This window comes from Lampetra planeri, chromosome 3, assembly GCF_965212315.1.
Source record: "Lampetra planeri chromosome 3, kcLamPlan1.2.h2, whole genome shotgun sequence".
Taxonomy (NCBI): Eukaryota; Metazoa; Chordata; class Hyperoartia; order Petromyzontiformes; family Petromyzontidae; genus Lampetra; species Lampetra planeri.
Window position 1 is genome coordinate 8901548 of NC_136109.1, and position 25646 is coordinate 8927193.

The 25646-nt window shown below is 49.1% G+C and overlaps 1 protein-coding gene across 1 annotated transcript in view; it reads left to right on the plus strand.

Annotated features, from left to right (window-relative positions):
- The window catches only part of LOC144717267 (adhesion G protein-coupled receptor L2-like), a 199985-nt gene that overhangs the window by 37574 nt on the left and 136765 nt on the right, over nt 1–25646 (plus strand). The gene's annotated exons all lie outside the window — the stretch shown is intronic.

The following is a 25646-nucleotide window of genomic DNA, read 5'->3' on the forward strand; positions in this document are numbered from 1 at the left end:
GACCTCTGGGCTATAGTGGGGGATGGGTGATCTTTGTACGTGTCTTTTTGTCAGAGACAGAGGGCAATAAGAGACCTTTATCGGAGCCCCATATTCAGAGACACTCAACTCATCGACAAAACCACCACCACCTAATGTCACGTCCTGTGCCCACCACAATACCTGCAAATTTTGTATTGGACAGACAATTCGAGCAGAACGCAAAGGCGCCTCCCTTAATTGATTGGCTTGGACAGTTTGTGATGTCTCCCCCAGCAGTTATGCAAGCGAGTGTGTTTTGCTTTCTAATGCATTGCTTATGTATTTTCATCCACCGTGTGGTTTTTTTGTTGCAGTGAGACAAACATACGCAGAAAATACCACGCTGTTTGTATGAACGTGTGAAGCGTTTTTAAATCATTTATATTAAGTTCTCTTGCTTGCTTAGGACCGTGCAAATATTTCGGTCGTTTTTTAACCCAATTCCCGTGATCCAATCGAGCTAACATTTTCCACACAGACTCGTTGTGCGTGACAATTAATGTTCGTGAAAAAAAATGTCCTAAATTTTACACTTTTTAGGACAAAAATATTATATTTAATTACCAATTGCTTAATGGTGCAATGCAATCATCTGACCCATAGGTGGCAGCCATCTCAATCCAGAGGACGAGAGGACTCTAGCCGCCACGCATATAAAGGATTTATAGTGAAAAACTTTGTTTTTACGGGTTATACTTGTTTCCCCCTCTGATGGGGTCTGGGGTCTTTGGACAATAACAGTCAGACAGACCGGTTTACTGATGGGGGTCGCCAGGTAATGATCGACGGACTGATGCAGTCTCTTAGACAACAGACCCGACAGACGAGAGACGAAACAGAGAGACAAACGAGACCCACGAAACTCACGTGGGGGGCCCCAGCTCGCGCCCAACACTTGAGCACGTGTTGTAGCTGGCTCGATCGCCTCTTAATCTTTCTACTCATTGTTTTTTTTTGTAAAGTCACGTATGTAGAAATAAAATAAAATTTAAATGAATAAAATTAAACGTCGTGATTTATTTTAATTTAATTTATTTTAATTTGTTTATTTCTACACAAGTGACTTTTACCGAAAAAAACAATGAGTCTATCTAAAAAAACAATGAGTCTACCGAAAAAACCTAAGAATATAGTCTATCGCCTCTTGTTTAACCTCCGCCATGATGTCATTCCGTGTGTGTGCGTGTCACGTGTTGCAGTCACATAAACCCTGTGCTTAAGAGAAAAGAATGACCTAATTACTGAGCAGGCCTCTAATTACAGCCCGTGGCTATGTGTGTGTGTTATTATTTTCGGGGGTGTCTTGTGTGGTGTGCGAGTGAGTGGTCTGTGTGTTATTGTCTGTGTATGTGTTATTGTGCGGGGAGCGGTGGTGTAGTGGTTAGCGCGCTGCACTACGAACCTGGCGACCCGGGTTCGATTCCCGCTCACGGCACAGCACCGGTGACGATTATCTGAACCGGTCCTGGGCCTTCCCTAGGTCGACTCAGCTTCAAATGAGTACCTGGTGCGATGTGTAAAGATCGCCGCTAGGGAGACAAAGGCGGCCGGGCGTGGTGTTGGCCACCCAGCTCCCTCGTGTGCCGTGCCGGCCTTTATAGGTGCTCGCTAACAGCACTTGCCCCTACAGTCTGTTAAGGCTATACGGGGCATCTTTATCTTTGTGTGTTGTCGTGGTGACGTCACCGCCACTTAGTGGCGAATGGCGGCGGGTTATTGTTGTGTGCAGTGAGTGAGTTTCTTTCTACATGAGGATGTGGTAGTGCAGCGGTCTCAAATGGCTACCTGGTGCAGTGTTTACACCAAGGCCGTAGCTGTGGAGTCAACATTGGGGGGACCAAATCTTTCAGAGGGTCTGGGGTCCCCCCCCCCCATAAAAAAAAAATCTAAATTTTAAAATCATTTCCTGCCATTTCCTGCCTAAAATATTTTAAAAATTTCACTAACTTTTTTTTAAGAGTGCATTTTATTACATTGGTCTGTTTTTTTCTGTTTTTTTACTTGTTTCATTGTATGCAATGGCAGAGATGAGGGATTAATAAAGTACAACCATAACCACAATGATATACACAGAAATCTATTTTACAGCAATATCTTGGGGGGGATATTTTGAGCATATTTGAATATGGGGGGGGGGGTGTCCTTCATAGGTGCACGCCAACGGCACTTGCCCCAAACAACCTATGTAGGTTATACGGGGGATCTTTGTCCTTATTGTCCGTTTGTGTTGAGTTGTATTGTTAATGCCCAAGGCTCATAGAGGCCAGACTATGATGGCTCCTTCATAATTCTTACGGCTCACTGCAAATAACCCAATCTCACGATAATTTTATCTGGCAACAAAACTGACACCTTTTTTACAAGGAGTCATGTTTGCATAGACCACAATACCTGCAGTCGTAATGCAAACAAAAAACACAACTCTGATAATGTATGCACTATCCTTGAAGTTGATCGGTCCACACCCGAGACAGCTTTCCTTAGAGCCTAGTCTCACATGGTGTTGGACCAGATGACGCCAAAAGGCGCACAAAAAAAGGTGTCAGTTTTGTTGCCAGATAAAAGGGTAAAAAAACAATTATCATATTTTTTTACTGGCAAATGAGGTTCCAATGGTTTAACCCAATCTCATCTACCCCAGACAATTGCTCATTTATGCTTTTGTGCTTCGCTGTGAATACCCAACCTCATAGAGCCAGACTATGGTTACTTTATGATGACTATGGTTTTACTATTAAACGCTCAAAGCTCGTTTGAGCCAGACTAGGACAACGCCATTCGGGGCATAGGCAGCGATAATGCACGTGTTGTAATTGTTGCGTGGTTCAGTGCTGGCCACCCAACCCTTCGTGGTGCCGTTCCGGCCTTCACGGGAGAACCGTTGCCTTTGTACGAGTTGGTGGATCAATACATCGCCAATATCTCACAGTGTGGCGCGGTTAGCGCCAACCGCGATGGCCCGAGTTCTATTCCCGCTCACGGATGATTATTTTGAACCGGTCCTGGGCCTCCCCCCCCCCCCCCTAGGTTGACTCGGCCTCAAATTAAAACGGAGTGCGATATGTACTCGTCGCCGATGGGGAGACAAAGGCGGCCGGGCGTGGCACTGGCCACTCTGTTCCGGCCTTCACAGGTGCTGCTGCTCGCGAACAGCACTTGCCCCAACAGCGTGCTGAGGCTATACGGGTGATGGTGGGGGGTGGGTGGGTGGGTGGGTTGGGGGTGATCTTTGTCTTGTTGCGCGTGGGTCAATACTGCAGTGGTGGCGGTCCTCTCTCTCTGTGTGTGTGTGAGAGTGTGCTCATGGTGTGTGTGTGTGTTAGCTTGTGTTGCCACGGTAACAGGGCTTTGTCACAGGGCTGTGGAGGGCGAGAGACACCGAACGGGGAGAGAGGGTGGCACACGTTGACGATCTGGCACGCACGCACGCGTGTGTGTGTGCGTGTGTGTGCGTGTGTGTGTACTCCTCAGTGTGCCGGGTAAGGTCCTGGCAAGGATTATTCAACATCGCCTTGCTAGGCATGCTGAGGAGAGGCTTGCGGAGCCCCAATGTGGTTTCAGGAAAGGGCGGTCCTGCACAGATGCCATATTTTCTGTCCGTCTGCTACAGCAGAGGTGTAGGGAATTCCAAAAAGACCTACATCTCTGCTTTATTGACCTGGTCAAGGCCTATGATACCATCAGTAGGACTGGGCTCTGGGTTGTTCTTCGTGCTTTCGGAGTCCCTGACCCTCTGCTCACGATCATTAAGGACCTTCATGATGGTGAGCGGGCCCGGGTAAAACTACGTGGCCGGGAGTCGGAGCCTTTCCCTGTACACCTTGGGGTGCGACAGGGATGTCCTCTGGCTCCCACATTATTTAACATCTATTTCGACTGCGTAGTTCGTGAAGCCTTCAATAGCTGTACCGGGGGAATTACCATTTGGTACAGATATAATGGGAGGCTGATCGACGCCCGGGTGCGATCAAGGGATGGCTCCCTATTGGTCAACCACGTTATGTATGCCGATGATTTGGTAATAGCTGCTCATTCAGAAGAGGAGTTGGAGACGCTGCTGCTGAGGCTGGAGTGTGCCACTAAGAGGTGGGGCCTTACCATCAGCCCCACCAAAACTAAGCACCTGCCTGGGTATTTTGTACCATCGGGCACTCCGCCCCCACAACTCCCAATCGGTGATGGGGCAGTTGTGGAGAGAGTAGAGAGTTTCCCATACCTGGGCAGTGTGCTCATGACCAGCTCCAGTTTATCAGCAGAGGTCTCACTCCGAATCAGTCGAGCGGCAATATCTTTTCATCGGTTGCGTAACGCTGTGTGGAAGCTACCTGGTCTGTCGCTCCGCACGAAGCTTCAGGTCTTCTCGGCCACGGTCATTCCCTCCCTTCTCTACGCTTGCGAAACGTGGACCCCCCTAGTGGAGCATCTTCGCCGGTTGGAAACATTTAGGCTGGCCTGCCTACGATCCATCCTGGGTTTGACCAGGCTGGATTGTGTGAGGAGCTCACAAGTCCTTGAAAGATCTGGGCAAAGTCCCATCAGTGAGCTCCTCCGGCAGGCAAGGCTGCGTTGGCTGGGTCATGTAGCCCGCATGCCCAGCCACCGCATGCCTAAACAGCTTTTGTTCGGCCGGATCGAGGGGGCTAAACGGGCGCGGCACGGGCTAGAGAAGAGATGGAGTGATGTGGTACAGGAGGACGTGGAGCTGAGTGGACTTGCCGATGACTGGTACCAGCGGTGTCAAGATCGGCCTCAGTGGAGGAGGCTCGTGAAGGACGCTACTGGGCAGTTGGAGGCAGTCGCCCTCCAACAACAACGGAGGGCGGAGGAGCGACGCTCACAACAACGAGCGGAGCGCCGGGTGGCTAAAGCACAGCAAGTTGGCACAGTAGGGGGCACAGGTGGTGCATCAGCCAGTCATCTCGGTCATCTCGGTCAGTCGACCCGTGGCACCTGGGTCTGCCCCGTGACCTCCTGCCAGCGGGCGTTCGACACTTCACGTGGCCTCAAGGTGCACATGGCCTGGCACAAGCGTCGTGGTGACGTCACCGCCACTTAGTGGCGAATGGCGGTTGTTGTTGTTGTGTGCCCCGTATTCTCCTGATTATAAGACGCACCTTTATCGGAATCGTAATCTTTGGTTCTTTCGGTAAAGTCACGTAGGTGAAAATAAAATAAAATATAAAATAAATTAATTAAATCACGACGTTTCGGGCGCAACACAAGCGTCCGTCCGTGTTGCGCCCGAAAAGTGCTTTAATTTTATTATTTTCATTTAATTTTTTATTTTATTTTCACCTACGTGACTTTACCGAAAGAACCAAAGAGTATGGATCCTTGCAGTCACGAAAACTTCAAATCTAGAATTATAATCTGTATTCGTATTGGAGGAATCTGATTAGCTATGAAGCTTTTTTTCCACAGATATCCAGGAGACATTATTCACCCCGCATCCCCTGCGTAGACAAGAGGTTATGGGTTCCATCCCGACCCTGACGATGCCTGCTGTAGTATATTTGGAGTTTGTGGTGTCTCTCTCATCATCATCATCATCACAGTGATGAGATGTTGACTACCTCGCCTGGTGTACAGGAGGTGTCGTCAGGGTTCGATCACGACCCCTGACGATGCCTACTGCTGTGTATTTGGAGTTTTCGTGTCTCTCATCATCATCATCATCACAGTGATGAGATGTTGACTACCTCGCCTGGTATACAGGAGGTATCGTGGGTTCCATCCCGACCCTGACGATGCCTGCTGCAGTATATTTGGAGTTTGTGGTGTCTCTCTCCCATCATCATTATCATCACAGTTGCGAGATGTTGACTACCTCGCCTGGTAGACAAGAGGTCATGGGTTCCATCTCGACCCTGACGATGCCTGCTGCAATATATTTGGAGTTTGTGGTGTCTCATCATCATCATCACAATGATAAGATGTTGACTACCTCGCCTGGTATACAGGAGGTGTCGTGGGTTCCATCCCGACCCTGACGATGCCTACTGCTGTGTATTTGGAGTTTGCGTGTCTCTCATCATCATCATCATCACAGTTGCAAGATGTTAACTACCTCGCCTGGTATACAGGAGATCGTGGGATCCATCCCGACCCTGACGATGCCTGCTGCTGTATATTTGGAGTTTGCGGTGTCTCTCCCATCATCATCACAGTTGCGAGATGTTGACTACCTCGCCTGGTGCACAGGCGATCGTGGGGTCAATCCCAACCCTGACGATGCCTGCTGCAGTATATTTAGAGTTTGCTGTGTGTCTCTCTCTCTCTCCCTGTGGTCGCGTGGATTTTTCTCCAGGTCCTCCGGTTTTTTCCCCCTCCACATTTGGTCTCGTCGTGAATAATGCCCCGAGCACTCGTGGAGCCAGACTGAAGCACCTTCGCGATTCTTAGGGTTCCGCATCAATGCCAGCCAGGGCTTCCAGAGAGCCAGACTAATCTGTAGGATACTCAGGGTTCAGTGTCATTATGTGCGAATCTCATTCGGGCCAAGACGATGTTGCCTGCAGGGTTCTTAGGTGTTCGTTGTTAAGGCCGATGTGCATAGAACCAGACTAAAGCACCATTACGATGTTTAGGGTTCAGTGGTAATGCCAGCCAGGGGTCCCAGAGAGAGGCAGCCTAATCTGCAGGATTCTCAGGGTTCAGTGTCAAACGTCGTGATTTAATTTATTTTCTTTTATACCTACGTGACTTTACCGAAAGAACCTTTAAGATTTTAAAAGTTCAGTATTATTGCCCGAGGTCTGGAGAGCCCTTGCTTATGTCATCTTTTCGAATGTTTGGGGGTTCACTACGAAAGCCCTGAGGCTCGCAGAGCCGGGCCCGGTGCTAATGTCCGGACCTCATAATCGCGCGCATGAGGCTAATGACACCGATAAGTAATCCAAGAATCAGATTACAATGCTGTTAACAAGTGTGAAACATGCGATTTCGGTTCCTTGTAAATAAAAAAAAACCTCAAAAGTGATCGCTCCCGAAATACCGATTACGGTACTTTTCAAAAGTAATTGCAAATTACTACGCCCGCTGGTCGAGCAGTAATTGTCATTAAATGGTGAGCATTAGTGTTTACAATGCAGCTGCAATTAAGTAAATTATCTTACAATGCCTTGTGTGTACTTATGTAAGTCCAGCCCACCTGGGGTTAATTACCTTAGCCACCCCCCACCACCTCCTTCAGCATCATCATCATCAATTGGCAAGCCCGGTCTGGGGGCTCCCTCTAGGTTAACTCGGCCCAAAAATAAACAACGCACACAACCCCGGGGGAGGAGAGGCGGTGGCGTGTGGCGCAGGACATAAACACCCCGAGCAAGAGAGCTCCGCTTGCTACCCCCCCCCCCACACGGATTCGCGAACAAACAAATAAATAAATGGATCCACCCGGTGTCAACGCGCATTCGGATGCTAATAAACACTATCCTTCTTCCAGAATCAGAATATGTATTTATACTGGAGGAATCCGATGAGCCATGAAGCTCTTTTCACAGATCTAAATATGTCTTTATACTGGAGGAATCCGATGAGCCATGAAGCTCTTTTCACAGATCTAGATATGTCTTTATACTGGAGGAATCCGATGATCTATGAAGCTCTTTGAGACACGCGCGCGCACACGTTCACAAACGCACGCAAATACTCGCAAAGCACACACACACATTGCATGTAAAAGTATACATACACGCACATACGGTACATAGGAAGACAAAGATCCCTCGTATAACCACGTTGAATGTCGATCACATGGGCAAGCGTTGTTAGACAGGACACATCAAGGGGATAAGACAAAGACGCACACGAAGACAAAGATCCCGCATATCGCATCGAGGCAACTTCTGTTTGCGAACAGCGCCTCCGAAGGGCCGGGCACGGCGAGCGAGCGGGGTGGTTGGGCCAACACCATTCCCGGGACCGCCTTTGTCTCCTAAGTATCTGTGAAAAGAGATACTGGGGAAGAAAAAATCAAATGTTCTACCGGTTTCCTTTTGTAACGCGCACAAATGCTCGCTGTTTTTTTTTATCGCGACCTCTACGTATGCCATGTGATCGTGTCACTTAAGGGGCCGTCCATAAATGACGTCACGCACCTGAGGGTGGTCAGACATTTGTGACGATGTGTGACGAGGGGGGTGAGACGTGTGACGTCACAGAGTATGGATCCCCGCAGTTAGGAAAACTTCAAATCCAGATTGAATCTTAAAGGTGCTTTAGTCTCGCTGTGAGCCTCGGCCCTAACAACGAACACCTACGAACCCTGCTTGGAAACACCGTCTGGTTCTACTGAGACTCGCACATTAAGGGGCCGTCCATAAATGACGTCACGCACCTGGGGGGGAGGGGGGGGTCAGACATTTGTGACGATGTGTGACGAGGGGGTTTGAGAATGGTGACGTCACGTAAAAATGCGCAACTTTAAATAAATATAGACAACGCGTTCTACTTATAAAATCGACTTTTTAATAAATGTGTCCTCCTACAACATCAGAGTGCAGCGCCACATTAAATACGCACTACAATGACAATAGCTTAAAGCGATTTGAAGCATGTTTTATTTTGGGGGGGGGGGGGGGCAGAGCGTTGTGACGTCATATTTGAGGGGGGGGGGTCTGACTTTTTGTGACGCCGTGTGACGAGGGGGGGGGGGGGTCAAAAATCCTCCAAAATCGCGTGACGTCATTTATGGACGGCCCCTAAGATCTGCACTGCACTGTATATCACCAATTCGTCACTAGTACAGCAACACCGGTCGTGTGTTGGAGAGCAAAGCCACGACATTTACAATCCGAGTACGACGTTTCGCCAGCAATTACAACCAACTTCATCAGTCGACGGCCAAGATTTGCGTCTCTCTCATCTCAACCACGCCTCCGTCTCTCTTCGTCTACATCTCTCTCATGTCGCTACATCTCTTGCCGACGTCGCCTCTGCTGTCATCTCACTGGGAGTTTCGTCAATTGAACGGTCGGGGGGGGAGGGTATGGGGGGGGTCCCCCCAAACCTGATTTTCTCTGCCTAGTCGCCTCTCAATGGACAAGCGTGGCCGTTACACCCATGGTGTTTTCCCCATCGCCCACACCCCTCCCTCAATACCACCCCACCCTCACCTCCCGCCCCCCTCCCCCTGTGGCCTTAATAGGCGCTCGCTAACAACGGCGCTTGCCCTCGTGCGTGCGGCATATCCTAGCGACGTGCGGCGATGACGCGGGTGTGTGGGCGACGTGTTTCCCCGGGGGGGGGGGGAGGGGGGTCCTCGGGAGGTGTTGGCGGGGGGGGGCATTGCTAAAGGTCCGGGGAACCCCCCTCAAGGGGCATTACACGTTTGCCAGGGCCTGCCCTTCCCCTGGGCTCAAATTATCCCCGATCCCCCACTAGGAAACCTCTGCCCCCCCCGCCCCCCCGTTGTAAATTACACACGCGGGTTTATAATGACGCTCGCTATTCACAAAGGTAAAGATTGGCCCCTTCCCTCCCCCCCCCTCTGTTTCGCCTACGTAGACTGTTGGGACAAGGACAAACGTGTGACCTGTGGACTTTTGGGGTAAGGGGATCTCACCTGTGGACTGTTGGGGTAAAGGTGTCTCACCTGTAGACTGTGTTGGGGTAAAGGTGTCTCACCTGTAGACTGTGTTGGGGTCAAGGTGTCTCACCTGTAGACTGTGTTGGGGTAAAGGTGTCTCACCTGTGGACTGTGCTGGGGTAAAGGGGTCTCACCTGTAGACTGTGTTGGGGTAAAGGGGTCTCACCTGTGGACTGTGTTGGGGTAAAGGTGTCTCACCTGTAGACTGTGTTGGGGTAAAGGGGTCTCACCTGTAGACTGTGTTGGGGTAAAGGTGTCTCACCTGTAGACTGTGTTGGGGTAAAGGGGTCTCACCTGTGGACTGTGTTGGGGTAAAGGTGTCTCACCTGTGGACTGTGTTGGGGTAAAGGTGTCTCACCTGTAGACTGTGTTGGGGTAAAGGTGTCACACCTGTAGACTGTGTTGGGGTAAAGGTGTCTCACCTGTGGACTGTGTTGGGGTAAAGGGGTCTCACCTGTAGACTGTGTTGGGGTTAAGGTGACTCACCTGTAGACTGTGTTGGGGTAAAGGGGTCTCACCTGTGGACTGTGTTGGGGTAAAGGGGTCTCACCTGTAGACTGTGTTGGGGTAAAGGTGTCTCACCTGTAGACTGTGTTGGGGTAAAGGGGTCTCACCTGTAGACTGTGTTGGGGTAAAGGGGTCTCACCTGTAGACTGTGTTGGGGTAAAGGGGTCTCACCTGTAGACTGTGTTGGGGTAAAGGTGTCTCACCTGTAGACTGTGTTGGGGTAAATGGGTCTCACCTGTAGACTGTGTTGGGGTAAAGGGGTCTCACCTGTAGACTGTGTTGGGGTAAAGGCGTCACACCTGTAGACTGTGTTGGGGTAAAGGCGTCACACCTGTAGATAAGCGACATATCAATAAACGAACGTGTTATGTTCACTCGCCGATCATGTTATCCATGACTAGGAATGGGCGTCATACTCTTTGGTTCTTTCGGTAAAGTCACGTAGGTTTCAAATAAAATCAATTAAATCACAATTGTTTCTTGCTGTGGTTGTCCCACCTGACGACGGACGCTTGTGTTGCGCCCGAAACGTCGTGATTTAATTTGTTTTTATTTTCTACCTACGCGCCTTTACCGAAAGAGTCAAAGAGTATTGGTCCCTGCAGTCACGAAAACTCCAAATCTCTATTAATCGGGCGTCATGTTCGATGATTTGTGGTTCAGGAAGTCCATCATGGCCGTGTCGTAAGGCACTGAGCTTGCCACCGCTGAGTTCATTGGTATGAACCTGGGTTTCAATATCATCATCATTAGCATCACGACAGAGGTCGCAACCGGGTACCCGATACCCGTACCCTACCCGATACACGGCTACCCATTTGCTACCCTGGTGCGGCCGGGTACGGGTAGACCGTGAGTCACTGGTGAGTCACCGTTTGTCACTCATTTCCCAACGTCTTGTCTCTTCTCACAATTCAAGTTCCTAGAATCAACCCACCCGCGCCTGCAACATGGCTTCATCCCAGAGGTCGCAACCGGGTACCCGATACCCGTACCCTACCCGTACCCGGCCGGGTACGGGTACCCATTTGCGACCCTGGTGCGGCCGGGTACGGGTACGGGTAAGGAATCAAAACCCGTTTGCGACCTCTGCATCACGATACGTGGGGCAGAGATCCCGTAGTGGTGGTCCACTGCACATCTCGTCATTTGCTTCAACAGCTCGCGATTCAACTGGGGGGGGCCTCGTTGCGTAGCGAGTTGATGACCTCGTCAGCCTGGCAAGTGATCGATGAGCCTGTCGTCGGCTTCGCCGAGGTTGACTCGGCTTGATAATGAGCACGCGTACGATGAAGAAGGCCCACTGACCGAAACGTCGCTGATTTTATACTTCTTCTCGCTAGAGGCCACGTTTTGTTGTTGTTAATTGTGCTTGTGCGCCACCACCAACACAGCAGTAGATTTCTTAAATCGGTACCTGGTGTGGCGTGTTAACCGTCAGTGGGGGCGGTGGGTGGGCGGAGAGAGACAAAGACGGCCAGGCCGTGGTGCTGGCCACGCTCACTATACTCCCACTGGGATTGCCGCCTCTTGAGGTACACCAACAACAACAACAATGGGGCACGTCATCGGCGAATAGGAATCTCTCACGACGATGCCATGTGACTGTCAAAAGCTGTGGATTGTAATGTTTAAATGTTCCGAGAAGATTTCCTACAGGTGGCAACTTTAGCCTAATTATCACCCCCCCACTCACCCAACGTGGGCCGTGCCGGTCTCAATAATAGGCCGCTCACCGACAGCACTTTTCCCCGGCGTTCTGTGAGGCTACACGGGGGGGTGGGGCGTGGGGTGGGGTGGCACCTCTTGGCTTTGTGCAAGGGGCCTCATTTATTGTCTCGTGAAATTCCAGGGCGAGCGCGCGAGGTGAAATCATCGGCTTAAACCGTCCGATTGGCCTCGATCCAGGGAAGCCGAACAAAAGCCAAGACTCCTCCCGGCGTCCCCCCCCTACCCGTGTCCCTCCGATCTCCTCTTCGGTGTCGTGCCGTGCCAAATAAGCAAAAAAAAATCTGAATTTTTCTAACAAAAATCTTGAAACGTAAATATATTTATTTTAAATCCGAAACGCATCTCTTGTGCTTTGTACTCCAGCGGTTAGTGCCTTAGGGGGCCGTCCATAAATTACGTCACGCACCTGGGGTGGGGTGGGGTCAGACATTTGTGACGATGTGTGACGAGGGAGGGGTTTGAGAAATGTGACGTCACATCAAAATGCGCAACTTTAAATAAATGTAGACAACACGTTCTACTTAATTAAATCGACTTTTTAATAAATGTTTCATCCTACAACATCAGAGTGCAGCACCACATTCAATACGCACTACAATGACAATAGTTTAAAGCGATTTGAAGCATGTTTTATTTTTTTGGGGGGGCGGCAGAACTTTGTGACGTCATATCTGAGGGGGGTCTGACTTTTTGTGACGCCGTGTGACGAGGGGGGGGGGTCAAAAATCGTCCAAAATCAAATATGCTCAAAATGTCCCCCCCAATATATTGCTATGAAATAGATTTCTGTTCATATGATTGTGGTTATGGTTGTACTTTATTAATCTCTAATCGCTGCCATTACCTACAATGAAACAAGAAAAGGTAAAACAATTAAAAACAGAGCAATGTAATACAATACGCTATTAGACATTATTGTAAAAAATAAATAAAAAGTCCATCCTATGTGCTAGTGAATGTTTTAATATTTTAAGCAGAAAATGGCAGGAAATTATTTTCAAATTTAGATTTTTTTTTTCTGGGGGTGACCCCCAGACCACCTGGGAGATTTGGTCCCCCCCAATGTTGACTCGATGGCTACGGCCTTGTGGTACGGTCTATTCTGGAGGACCAAAGTCTCACACCGGAGAGGTTTACATTTCCAATTTATGCATCAGGCATCTGCCATAGTTTGTGCAGTGGACACACCATGACCAATCTTTGGCTGCAAAGTTTGGTCGTACATGTTATGTGTATCGCTTATTCTTAAATTTGAATCACAGTTCCTATGATCACTGTTACGTTGTTTTTATAGCTGTATTCAGGTAATTTCTAAAACGTTTTGGATTAGCCACATTTGTTTGTTGTTGTGCAGACTTAGACTGATAGCTTTAATATAAATTGTCTTACGGTTGTTATTGTTTGACTTGCATCCCACTGGGATTTTGGCACGCAGCGTTGATATACGGTGCTTTTTCTGGAAGACTTTGCTGTTTTTTCCTGGATTTTTTTTTTTGCGCGTAGTCATTTGAAGATGTTTCTTGGTCGTGTTATTGTTTGTTGCCGTTGCACCCGATTCAAGAGCCGCATGGCTCACAGGGCTATACCTAATCAATGAGCTGAAATGAATGAACTGAATGTGTTTTGTGGACGATAAAACCCAGGGATTTTGTCCGCGTTGGGTCTTTCACAAGGTTGGGTCTTTCACAATACATCCCAATAGGCCGTGAGTAGAAACTGGTACCATCAAAGCTAACACAAAACCTTAGCCCTATCAAGTTATTTATATGGCTCGTAAGAATTGATCCAGGGGACTCTATAAATATAAAATAAGGTGAGATAAGATCGCCCCACTAATTTAAAATGGTTATTACATAATTCACTGGTATTGGCCACGTAAATAAATCAGAATATTTATTTATACCGGAGGAATCAGATGAGTTAGAAAGCTCGTTTTTTTCACAGCTGTCCAGTAGGAACGGGTCAGAAAGTTACAACAACAAACAACACAAAACCACGATACGAGTGCAAAGTATAGGAAATGTAAGCAAATTACTTTAAAAGATCACACGAATAAAACGACACTTTTGTATCTTGCCAGGAAAAAAACAACTGAGCTATTGGCTTCTTTTTCAGGCGTGACCTGGCCGCAAATGACGGCTCAAGAAAGTGGCTTATCGCGTGCAAATTTACAGCAGCATTCAAGCGAGGCCACCTCGATGCTCCGAGGTCAAGGATCGCTTCCTAGGCCGACCGGACTTCTGCCGATGAAGTTTCCCCGCACTTTGCAATGCTTTGCTTTTGCCAATAAGACATTGAGAGTCGTTGGGGGATGTGTGGTGCAAGTTGCAGGCTGGGGTCCCGTTAACCTCTGAATCTCGGAACACACACGGCCGCCACACTACGATAACTGGCGGCCAAACTGTGCCACACGCCCTACCGCATGGCCTTGTGGGAGCCTCGGTACCGATAAGGTTAAATTTCGATTTAAAGCTTTCGTGACTGCAGGGATTCATCTTCTTGGTTCTTTCGGTAAAGTCACGTAGAAGGAAAATAATAAAATAATTAAAATAAAACATAATAAAATAATTCTCACGACGTTTCGGCCACAACGCAAGCAGCCGTCTTCAGGTGGAGAACAAAAAACGGAATCGGAAGAGAAACTGATGACGTACGTGTACGTCATCGGAAACCCGGAAAAAAGGGTTAAGTCTGTCCTGAAAACTCAGTTCTTTGAATTGGCCTTCACCCCCATAGTTGTGGCCGATTACCCTGCAGGTTCTCATCATTTCCTGCTGTCCATACACGGCGGCGCATTGGGATCTACGGATGAAACGCGCCGCTTGGTAAAAATGTAAATAATAATTATTGAGTGTCTGCTCCGGGCGCGTGGACTTCCGAGTGTTCGTGACGCAGATCCGTTGTTCAAAGCCGGCGGCAGCTTGCACCGATTGAAAACCTTGACTCGTCAGGCGTGTCGGTGTGCTGCTGCTGTTGTACGTCGTAAAGTCACGTGGATAGAAAAATGAAAATAAAAATAAAGTGAATAAAAATAATAAAAGTAATAAAAAAACAAAAAACACTAATGTATACCGTAGCCTGGTTCTTAATCTGAGTGAGTGTACTGGCAGTGTATAATGTTGACTGTAGCAATGGTTATTAAGTTTGGTGAGTGTACTGGCAGTCTATAATGTAGACTGTAGCAATGGTTATGAAGCTGGGTGAGTGTACTGGCAGTCTATAATGTTGACTGTAGCAATGGTTATTAAGTTTGGTGAGTGTACTGGCAGTCTATAATGTAGACTGTAGCCTGGTTATTAAGCTGGGTGAGTGTACTGGCAGTCTATAATGTTGACTGTAGCCTGGTTATTAAGCTGGGTGAGTGTACTGGCAGTCTGTAATGTAGACTGTAGCCTGGTTCTTAATCTGAGTGAGTGTACTGGTAGTCTATAATGTAGACTGTAGCCTGGGTATTAAGTTTGAGTGTACTGGCAGTCTATAATGTAGACAGTAGCCTGGGTATTAAGTTTGAGTGTACTGGAAGTCTATAATGTAGACTGTAGCCTGGTTATTAAGCTGGGTGAGTGTACTGGCAGTCTATAATGTAGACTGTAGCCTGGTTATTAAGTTTGAGTGTACTGGCAGTCTATAATGTAGACTGTAGCCTGGTTATTAAGCTGGGTGAGTGTACTGACAGTCTATAATGTAGACTGTAGCAATGGTTATGAAGCTGGGTGAGTGTACTGGCAGTCTATAATGTTGACTGTAGCAATGGTTATTAAGTTTGGTGAGTGTACTGGCAGTCTATAATGTAGACTGTAGCCTGGTTATTAAGCTGGGTGAGTGTACTGGCAGTCTATAATGTTGACTGTAGCCTGGTTATTAAGCTGGGTGAGTGTACTGGCAGTCTGTAATGTAGACTGTAGCCTGGTTCTTAATCTGAGTGAGTGTACTGGTAGTCTATAATGTAGACTGTAGCCTGGGTATTAAGTTTGAGTGTACTGGCAGTCTATAATGTAGACAGTAGCCTGGGTATTAAGTTTGAGTGTACTGGAAGTCTATAATGTAGACTGTAGCCTGGTTATTAAGCTGGGTGAGTGTACTGGCAGTCTATAATGTAGACTGTAGCCTGGTTATTAAGTTTGAGTGTACTGGCAGTCTATAATGTAGACTGTAGCCTGGTTATTAAGCTGGGTGAGTGTACTGACAGTCTATAATGTAGACTGTAGCAATGGTTATGAAGCTGGGTGAGTGTACTGGCAGTCTATAATGTTGACTGTAGCAATGGTTATTAAGTTTGGTGAGTGTACTGGCAGTCTATAATGTAGACTGTAGCCTGGTTATTAAGCTGGGTGAGTGTACTGGCAGTCTATAATGTTGACTGTAGCCTGGTTATTAAGCTGGGTGAGTGTACTGGCAGTCTGTAATGTAGACTGTAGCCTGGTTCTTAATCTGAGTGAGTGTACTGGTAGTCTATAATGTAGACTGTAGCCTGGTTATTAAGTTTGGTGAGTGTACTGGCAGTCTATAATGTAGACTGTAGTCTGGTTATTAATATGGGTGAGTGTACTGGCAGTCTATAATGTAGACTGTAGCCTGGTTATTAATCTGGGTGAGTGTACTGGCAGTCTATAGTGTAGACTGTAGCCTGGTTATTAAGCTGGGTGAGTGTAGTGGCAGTCTATAATATAGACTGCAGCCTGGTTATTAAGCTGGGTGAGTGTACTGGCAGTCTATAATGTAGACTGCAGCCTGGGTATTAAGTTTGGTGAGTGTACTGGCAGTCTATAATGTAGACAGTAGCCTGGGTATTAAGTTTGAGTGTACTGGCAGTCTATAATGTAGACTGTAGCCTGGTTATTAAGCTGGGTGAGTGTACTGGCAGTCTATAATGTAGACTGTAGCCTGGGTATTAAGTTTGAGTGTACTGGAAGTCTATAATGTAGACTGTAGCCTGGTTATTAAGCTGGGTGAGTGTACTGGCAGTCTATAATGTAGACTGTAGCCTGGTTATTAAGTTTGAGTGTACTGGCAGTCTATAATGTAGACAGTAGCCTGGGTATTAAGTTTGAGTGTACTGGAAGTCTATAATGTAGACTGTAGCCTGGTTATTAAGCTGGGTGAGTGTACTGGCAGTCTATAATGTAGACTGCAGCCTGGTTATTAATCTGGGTGAGTGTACTGGCAGTCTATAATGTAGACTGTAGCCTGGTTCTTAACCTCTTTGAAAGCGCTCCTCCTTGCTGTTTTCTCTCGTTCCTCCGTATTGCTCCTCATCTTCCTTCTCTCCTGCTCTCTTGGTCTTCCTCCCTCCCCCTCTTGTCTCTGCACCCACCCACACCCTCCCCCTGCGTCGACCCACATTAACAAACCGCAAATACCAGTCGCGTCGCAAGGCGGGCAGCATTCCTTCTCTGATCGCTGCCGCCGCTGCCACCACCACCGCCGTGTCCTCGTTTGCAGACGGTGGTTCGGCCACGTCAGGGTCTGGGGTGGGGCCCCCCGTTCAACCCACTAACGCGTAAAGCCAGCTCTTCATTTCAGCCGGGGTTTCCTTCGACTCTCGTGAAGGCTGGGGGCACAATCAGGGACAGGTCGAAAAAGTTCCCAATTGAAGTTGGGGCCGGGGGGAGGCGGGGAGGGAGGACCTGAAATTTGGGGCCATACATAAAATAAAGTTAAAATATTAATTTGTATTTTCTCTCTTTGTTACTATATAAATAAAATACCCAATGTTATTGGTTCTCTCGGTAAAGTCACGTAGAAGGGAAATAATAAAATAATAAAAATAAAACATAATAAAAACGTCGTGATAATTATTTTATTATGTTTTATTTTTATTATTTTATAATTTTCCTTCTACGTGACTTTACCGAAAGAACCAAGAAGATGTTTATTTGTAGTTTGCGATGTCTCTCTCTCTCTCTCCCCGTGGTCGCGTGTATTTTTCTCCGGGTCCTCCGGTGTTTCCCCGCACCTTTTCTAGTCGACATCACGCCTTTGGGAGTAATTTGGCTGCTATAAGTTTCCACGCGATGGGCCACTTTTCGTTGAGCTATCATTTGTGATAACCAGGTCGCTTCTGAAGAAGGGCGACATTTCGCTCAGCGGGCCCTTAACTGGTAAAATAAAAAAAAATAGTTTAATATATTTTGATTTGAAGCTTTCGTGACTGCAGGGATTCATATGCTTGGTTTTTTTCGGTAAAGTCACGCAGAAGGGAAATAACAAAAAAAGACAAATGCAAAACAACAAAAATTCTCACGATGCTTCGACTGCAACACAAGCAATCATCATCAGGTGTGAAATCCACAGCAAGAAAATGTAAAAATAAAAATTCTTGCTGTGGATTTCACACCTGATGATGATTGCTTGTGTTGCAGTCGAAGCGTCGTGATAATTTTTCTTTTTTTTGCATTTGTGTTGTTTTGTTATTTCCCTTCTGCGTGACTTTACCGAAAGAACCAAGAATATATCGTTTTATATAGTTTAAATAATCACTGGTTATACGTGCACAATTTTGAGTGTCGGTTGTGTATTAAGTGCGTGCGTGTTGCTTAGGGGCTGTCTTTGTTTTTGTGTCAGGTGTTGTGGTTTTTTTTGCCTGTGTATGTGATCGGCATAGCACGGGGAGGACTCTATCAAGCATTGGCTTGACATAGCGCTGTAAATTATGTGCAGTATTTTACGTCTCAGTGTTTCGTGGATTTTGTTGTTGCGTCGTGATGGGGAGCGCTAAGCACAGCGGTAAGCGCACCCCTCTACAAACACGATTCCTGCTCACGGCCAACGCCAGTGACGATGATCTTAACAGGTCCTGCTCCTCCCCTAGGTCGACTCGGCCTTCAAATGAGTAGCTTGTCCGGTGTGTGAAGATCGCCACGAGGGAGACAAAGGCGGCCGGGCGTGGTGCTGGCCGCCCACCCCCTCGTGTGCCGTTCCCGGCCTTCGTAGGTGCTCGCCTAACAGCACTTGCCCCAACAGTCTGTTAAGGCTACACGGGGGATCTTTGGCCTTTGTTTAGTGTGTGTTATTGCTGGGGTTGTATGTGACACGATCAGCACGGCTTGGCTATGTGCGGTGTGAAAGAAGTTACACGTACGTACGTACAATATAACATACGTACGTATACGTGCGTGCAATTTTTCATGTCCAAACGGCACCCAACAAGACCATTACGACCGCCGCCCCTATCAGACTTTCCGACCGGCTCAACGCTAATCCGCACAAACCTAACAAAGCCGACAGATTTCAAATATGCGTCTGTTAGCGGAAAAAAAATCAACACCAGCAAACAATTAAGCTTCGGTCGAGTTGAGTTTGCGATGGGGGGCCGGGGAGAGGCGGGGGGCGTCTTTTGTGACGTACGGGAATTGGCTGCATTGAAACATTTCCCAAATCCCTCATTCGGACGGGCATCAGCCGAAGTTTTGTTGCCGCCGCGAAATCATCCCGCACGCGCACACGACCTCCGCTTTGTCTGGGTCGTCGTTCCGTGAGCGATTTGAGCTCGTAACTGCCGCCAGGGTTTGACGGCTCAAATCCCCTCCCCTCCCTCCCTCCGTCACCGCTAAATCTCAGCGTCGCTTCTGCCAAAATTTCAGCTTTCGGCGAATTTTTTTTGTCGGTCGATGGCGGGGGGGGGGGATCGTTTTTTTTGGGGGGGTGGGGGGTGTTGTCAGCGGTGATGGGTGACTTTGAGCGCGCGTAACGATTTGGTGCACAGAAATGAGCGCTAAAAGTACGGCTCGACAGTCGTTTTTCGCTTGTTGACAATCGTAGGGCTTTCGCGACCAGTGTCGCGATTCACGATAGAAATGTTTGTTTGCGCCTCGATCGCCACGTGCGCACGCAATGCTTTACTGTGTGTCGTACGCCCTCCGCCACCCGACACAGCCAATTAAACAGCGCACCGGTTATTTCATTAGCAAATGGGGACGTTTATCATAAATTGGCAGCTTTGTCATAAATTGGCAATCTTTTTGTTCACACGCAAACTTTATTCATCGGCTGCGCCGCACAACATTGCCACTTGACCGACGTGGCGATTTTATGATCGTAGTGTTTTACATTTTTATTAAATTTCCGTCAACGATGACCCAAAGAGAAGGACAAAACATCATCGCGCGAGACGCCACGAATCCGGGACCGGCTCTGGTATCGCACACCACCAATGTTAGCCGTGGCCGGGAGTCGAACTCGTGCCACCGGCCGTCCACTGTGCAGGTTGCTCCAACGTTCTCACTGTGATTTATGTAATTTCGTCTCGTAACACGCCACCGCCACACGGCACTCACTCACCCGATGAGCCGGCGCCACCAGCAATTTACCCAAGCTCTGCCGTCCCCTATATATGAAGGTGTTATCGGCCAATTAATTAGTGGGGGTTTTTTTTCATGGCCGAGGACTGCCGGAGCAACCGGAGAAAACGCACGCGTGCGAGGGTGAAACGCTCTATCCCGTGCAGTCTAAACGGCTGGAGCCCGCGTTTTTGCCATCTCGCCTTCTCCTGGCGAGCCAGTTGGTGGGGGGCGGGGGCATAGACACCGGAGCATAGAAAGTACGGTACAACAACAGAGTTTGGTGCGCTGCAGTCTGCTTCCCCACCACATTAGCCCAGCATCAACAGCAGCCTATGACAACCCAGCATGCGTGCATAGGCATTACACAACCATGTACTTACACAGACATGTCTGTGTATATACACAGTAAATGAACACAGGGTGTACAAAGACAAAGGTCTCCCGTATAGAATTGATAAACTGTTGGGGCAAGTGCTGTTGTTAGCGAGCAGCTATGAAGTCCGGCATGGCACACGAGGGGGTGGGTGGCCAGCACCACGGCTGTGACCACCTTTGTCTCCCCAGTGGCGATGTTTACTACACACCGCACCAGGTACTCGTTTGAGGCCGAGCCGACCTAGGGGAGGCCCAGGATCGTTTCAGATAATCGTCACCGGTGTTGGCCGTGAGCGGTAATCGAACTCGGGCCATCGGTTCGTAGCGAAGCGTAGCGCTAACCACTGCACCACCGCTCGCCATGAACGCAGGCTGTACGCGCATAACGCAGCACACAAGCTGGCACATGCCCAGTGGTTTATTTACACGCGTGCGAGAGCCCTTTGAGGTACGGGCACACATCTGTTTGGAAAGGGAGGCCAGGTTTCCGCAATTGATACTGTTTATTTGACCATTTTTAATTCACCAGGTAAGGCTCACTCAGCTATGTAGCTCTTTCTCAGAAGCATTCTGGTCACCACAAACGATGGCTCAGCGAAGTGGGCTCATCGCGTAGAAATATATAGCAGCCAAACGCTCTCAACGCACGTTGATTCTAAACATGGAGGGAACAACAACCGGAGGATCCGGAGAAAAATCCATGCGATCACTGGGAGATGGAGACATGCCGGGATCGAACCCACGACTTCCTGCGTACCAGGCGAGGTAGTTAACATCTCACACTTTGCCATTAGCACGGCCTTTGTTCTAAGTTGCCAGCGGTCCTCTTATCAGTGGGCTTGGCTCCTGCGGTGGGAATGTGGAACTTCCACAGCTTTTTTTCAGGGCTGTTAGTAGCGATGAGAGAGATAGTCCATGCCCGCTCACTGGGATACGGGCTGCCCTTTGGATTTTGGACTTTTGAATCTGTTAATGATCTCCACCGAGGGCTGTTGCTGCTGCGGTGTAACGGTCAGCACACTGGACTTGCAATGCAGAGGTCGCCGGTTCGATTCCATCTTCCGGGAGTTATTTATTTTTATTTTTTATTTTCCGCTCCCCCGTCTGTCCACCCAGCTGTATAAAAATGAGTTCATCGCATTTAAGTCGGTCGGCAGGTCTGGCTAGCGTGGGAGAGAGGCGAAGCTTCTTTGGTTGCTGTGACTAGGAAATACTATGGGGTATCTGTCAAACTGCTGGACATTCTGTGAAAAGCTTCGCAGCTCATCGGATTTCTCCAGTATAAATAAAGATTCCGATTCTGAACTATGAGATCCACAAAAATCGTACCTTCAGTTTTCACCAAATGTTGTTCCGTCATTGTCATTGTTTGCAAGAAATGTTCTTGAATATTTTATTTTCTGCCGAAATAACAAACTTTGGTCGATGGGATCATGGTGCAGTGCGCTAACCGTTGCGCCACCACTCCACGCATGAATTTGGCACGTTACAAAAGGCACGTGCATGTTTTTTATATCCTGTTTCACAAACTTGTCGAAAGGTTTTTGTTTTTTTTGGAGAGGCTTTATAAACCGTTTCATCCGTCCTGGGATTGGATCTTTAAACTCCCATCTGGGATTTGATCAGGAGACGGTTGGAGTCCAGTGTTCGCAGTGCAGCATGGCCTGCTATGGTTGAGCTTAACTACTAAACTAATCTATTTTTACTTTACCAGGCAAGGCCCCACTGAGTTATGTGAACTGCTTTTTTTACACGCTTTTATTTAACTCACTCTGTTGTTGTCGTTGTTGTCGTCGTTGTAGTATCCTCAAATCTTGTAACTCAATTTTAACCCACTTTCCAATGTGGTATCGACTGCAAACTTGGTATACTTATGTCATACTGATGACAATACCATATTCTATCAACATTCTTTTTTAACAATCATTTTTAGATGTTATGTTTCAGCTTGGGTCTAATTGTCCACGCTCAACTGACGTTGGCTGTAAATCACCACAGTCTCTTACGTTATGGCAAGCCTCGGGGCCACTTCCTGGAGTCGTGGAGTTCTTCCATTACTCGTACAGTACATTTCATTAAAGTGTGTTTTAAAATAAGTATTTTTAAATATTCTAGTTTCGAAGCTTTTTAAATATTACTTTATTTTCAGGAGCGATCCGGTCACAATTGGTAGCTCAACGAAGTAGCTTTTTGTCACATGGGAATTTATAGCAGCCAAATACCATACACGCGTGATTCTAAATGCGGAGGGAAAAGCCGTAGGACCCCGAGATAAATCCACACGATCACGGAGAGAGAGAACATGCAAACTCCAGATATACAGGCGTCGTAAGGGTCGGGATCGAACCTACCCGACCCTCCTGCGTCCAGGGCGAGGTAGTTAACATCTCCCTCTGTGCCCTTGAAAGTGCCGTCACAGAAGCAGGCATTCATCTCCTCCCTCCTCCTCCTCCCTCCTCGTCCGCCTCCTCCCAGAAAATTCCCCGCCACGCTTTGTTCCGCCCGCTCCGTGCGTGCCGATTGCGTGGCTGCGTCCGCCGGCCTTGCCCAGAGAATGTTTGGCATTGGCGGTGCCATGGGACAGGGTAGGGCCCCCGTGCCCTCGCGATCTCAGATCGCTTCGGCACGGGCGTGCGCGTGGCCCCTGACGGGCCGTTTAATGGGGGACTCTGAGGGCCTCCAGGGCGTTGGGTCCAACGTGCAGGTGTTTGCGAGCGTGTCCAGTGTGGCTCCTGTGTGTTGCTTGTATGTGCACCTGTGCGTGTGGTGTGGCTGTTGTTTCTCTGCGGGTTGAACGTACGTGTGTGCACCTGTGCGTGTGGTGTGGCCGTTGTTTCTCTGCGTGTTGAACGTACGTGTGCACCTGTGCGTGTGGTGTGGCTGTTGTTTCTCTGCGTGTTGAACGTGCGTATGTGCACCTGTGCGTGTGGTGTGGCTGTTGTTTCTCTGCGGGTTGAACGTACGTGTGTGCACCTGTGCGTGTGGTGTGGCTGTTGTTTCTCTGCGTGTTGAACGTACGTGTGTGCACCTGTGCGTGTGGTGTGGCTGTTGTTTCTCTGCGTGTTGAACGTACGTATGTGCACCTGTGCGTGTGGTGTGGCCGTTGTTTCTCTGTGTGTTGAACGTGCGTATGTGCACCTGTGCGTGTGGTGTGGCGCCAAGATGCCTCAAGGTGCACCTCGCCTGGCACAAGCGCCGTGGTGGCGACGCCGTCTCTTGGCGGTGAATGGCGGTTGTTGTACATGCGTGTTGTACATGCGTGACCTGCGCGCGTGTGTTGCGTGTGTGTGGCTCTTGCATATCTGTCGGTGTGACTGCGTGCGTCGTATTGTGGGGAGAGCAAGCGTAACGGCGAGCGCGTTGCGCTACGAACGCGGTGACCCGAGCACTGGTGACGATTACCTGGACCGGTCCTGGGCCTCCCCTAGGTGCACTCGGCCTCAAAACGAGTACCATGGTGCGGTGCGTGAACATCGCCACTCGCTGGCCACCCCCCCCCCACGCGTGCCGTGCCGGCCTTCGTAGGCGCTCGCTAACAGCACTTGCCACACAATCTTTTGAAACGATACGAGGGATCTTTGTCTTGTGGGAGGCGGCGGTGTAGCGATGAATGCGCACTGCACTAAGAACCCGGTGGCCCCAAGTTCGATTTCGGTTCACGAAAAACATCGTTTGCACTTTCGGATGTTGAACTTTCTTTTTCGCACCGCACATGATCATTGGAGGCGCGGGACCTCTGCTATGTTGATTCCTCCTGAATCGAGTGCCTGGCGCAGTGAGTAAAACATCGCTACTTGGGGAGACAAAGGCGGCCGGGCGTGGCTTTGGGCCACAACCTCCCTCCTACCCCCCCCCCTTGTGTGCCGTGCCGACCTTCATAGGCGAACGCTAACGGCGTTATCCCCCCACCCGCCCCAACAGTCTCTTAAGGGCTATACGGGGGCGATCGTTGTTGCGTAGGGCGATCAATTTACAGCTACCCCACTAGAATAACTGCCAGGCGTGATGGAGAAAGTAACGTTGTCAAAGCACCCACGCGTCTCCTCCCAGGGACCTCGGCGGACTCATGAAATCCTTTACCACTCTCCTGCGTGAGATGGGGTGGGGTGGGGTGGGGGGGAGCCCGTCGCTTTCCCGGTGTATTCCATCACCCGCCAGAGAGGTAAGGAGGAGAGGCGTCGTGAGGAATCGGTGGGGCATCTATAAATGGATCGCCCTATGCAAAGACGCGTTTCTCCCCAGGTTTGTTGGGACAAGTGCGCTACGAACCTACGGCGACCCGAGTTCGATTCCCGACGGATTATCTGCACCGGTCCTGGGCTTTCCCCTGGATCGACTTGGCCTCAAAATGTGCACCTGGTGCGACGTGTAAACATCGCCTCTTGGGGAGACAAAGGCGGCCGGGCGTGATGCTGGCCACCTGCCCCCTTGTGTGCAGGGCCGGCTGTCATAGGCGCTGCTCGCTAACAGCACTTGCCCCAAGATCCCTTTAAGGCTATATGGGGGGGCGGATCTATATTGTGTGTTAATCATTGCATCATAATACTGCTTGCTGTAGCCTTGCTGTGAGTCTAGAGTCAAAATTGTGGCCATTAGCAGGACAATGAGACGACTGTGTACAGGTTTCTTTTACACGGGGTTTTAAAATTGATTTATTGTGTGTTGTGTTTGTGCGTGTGTTGCTCATTGTTGCGGGGAGCGGTGGCACGGCGGTTAGCGCCAGCGCTGCGAAGGCTCATGACCAACATCTGAATCGGTCCACCCACCACCTCCCCTCTTTCGTGTGCCGTTCCGGCCATCGTAGTTGCTCGCTAACAACACTTGCCCCCAAAGTCTTTTCGGGCTATACACGGGAGAGGCGGCGGGGGTCTTTGTCTTTGTGCCGGTGTGTGTGTGTAAGTACACCTGCGTGTGTTCGCATGTGTGTGTGTGTAGGGGAGCGGTGGTATAGTGGTTAGCGCGCTGCGCCATGAACTCGGCGACCCGAGTTCAGTTCCCGCTCACGGCCAACACCGGTGACGATCATTTGAGCCGGCCTCAAATGAGTACCCGGTGCGGTGTGTAGTAAACATCGCCACGAGAGAGACAAAGGCGGTCGGGCGTGGTGCTGGCCACCCCCCAACCCCCTCGTGTACCGTTCG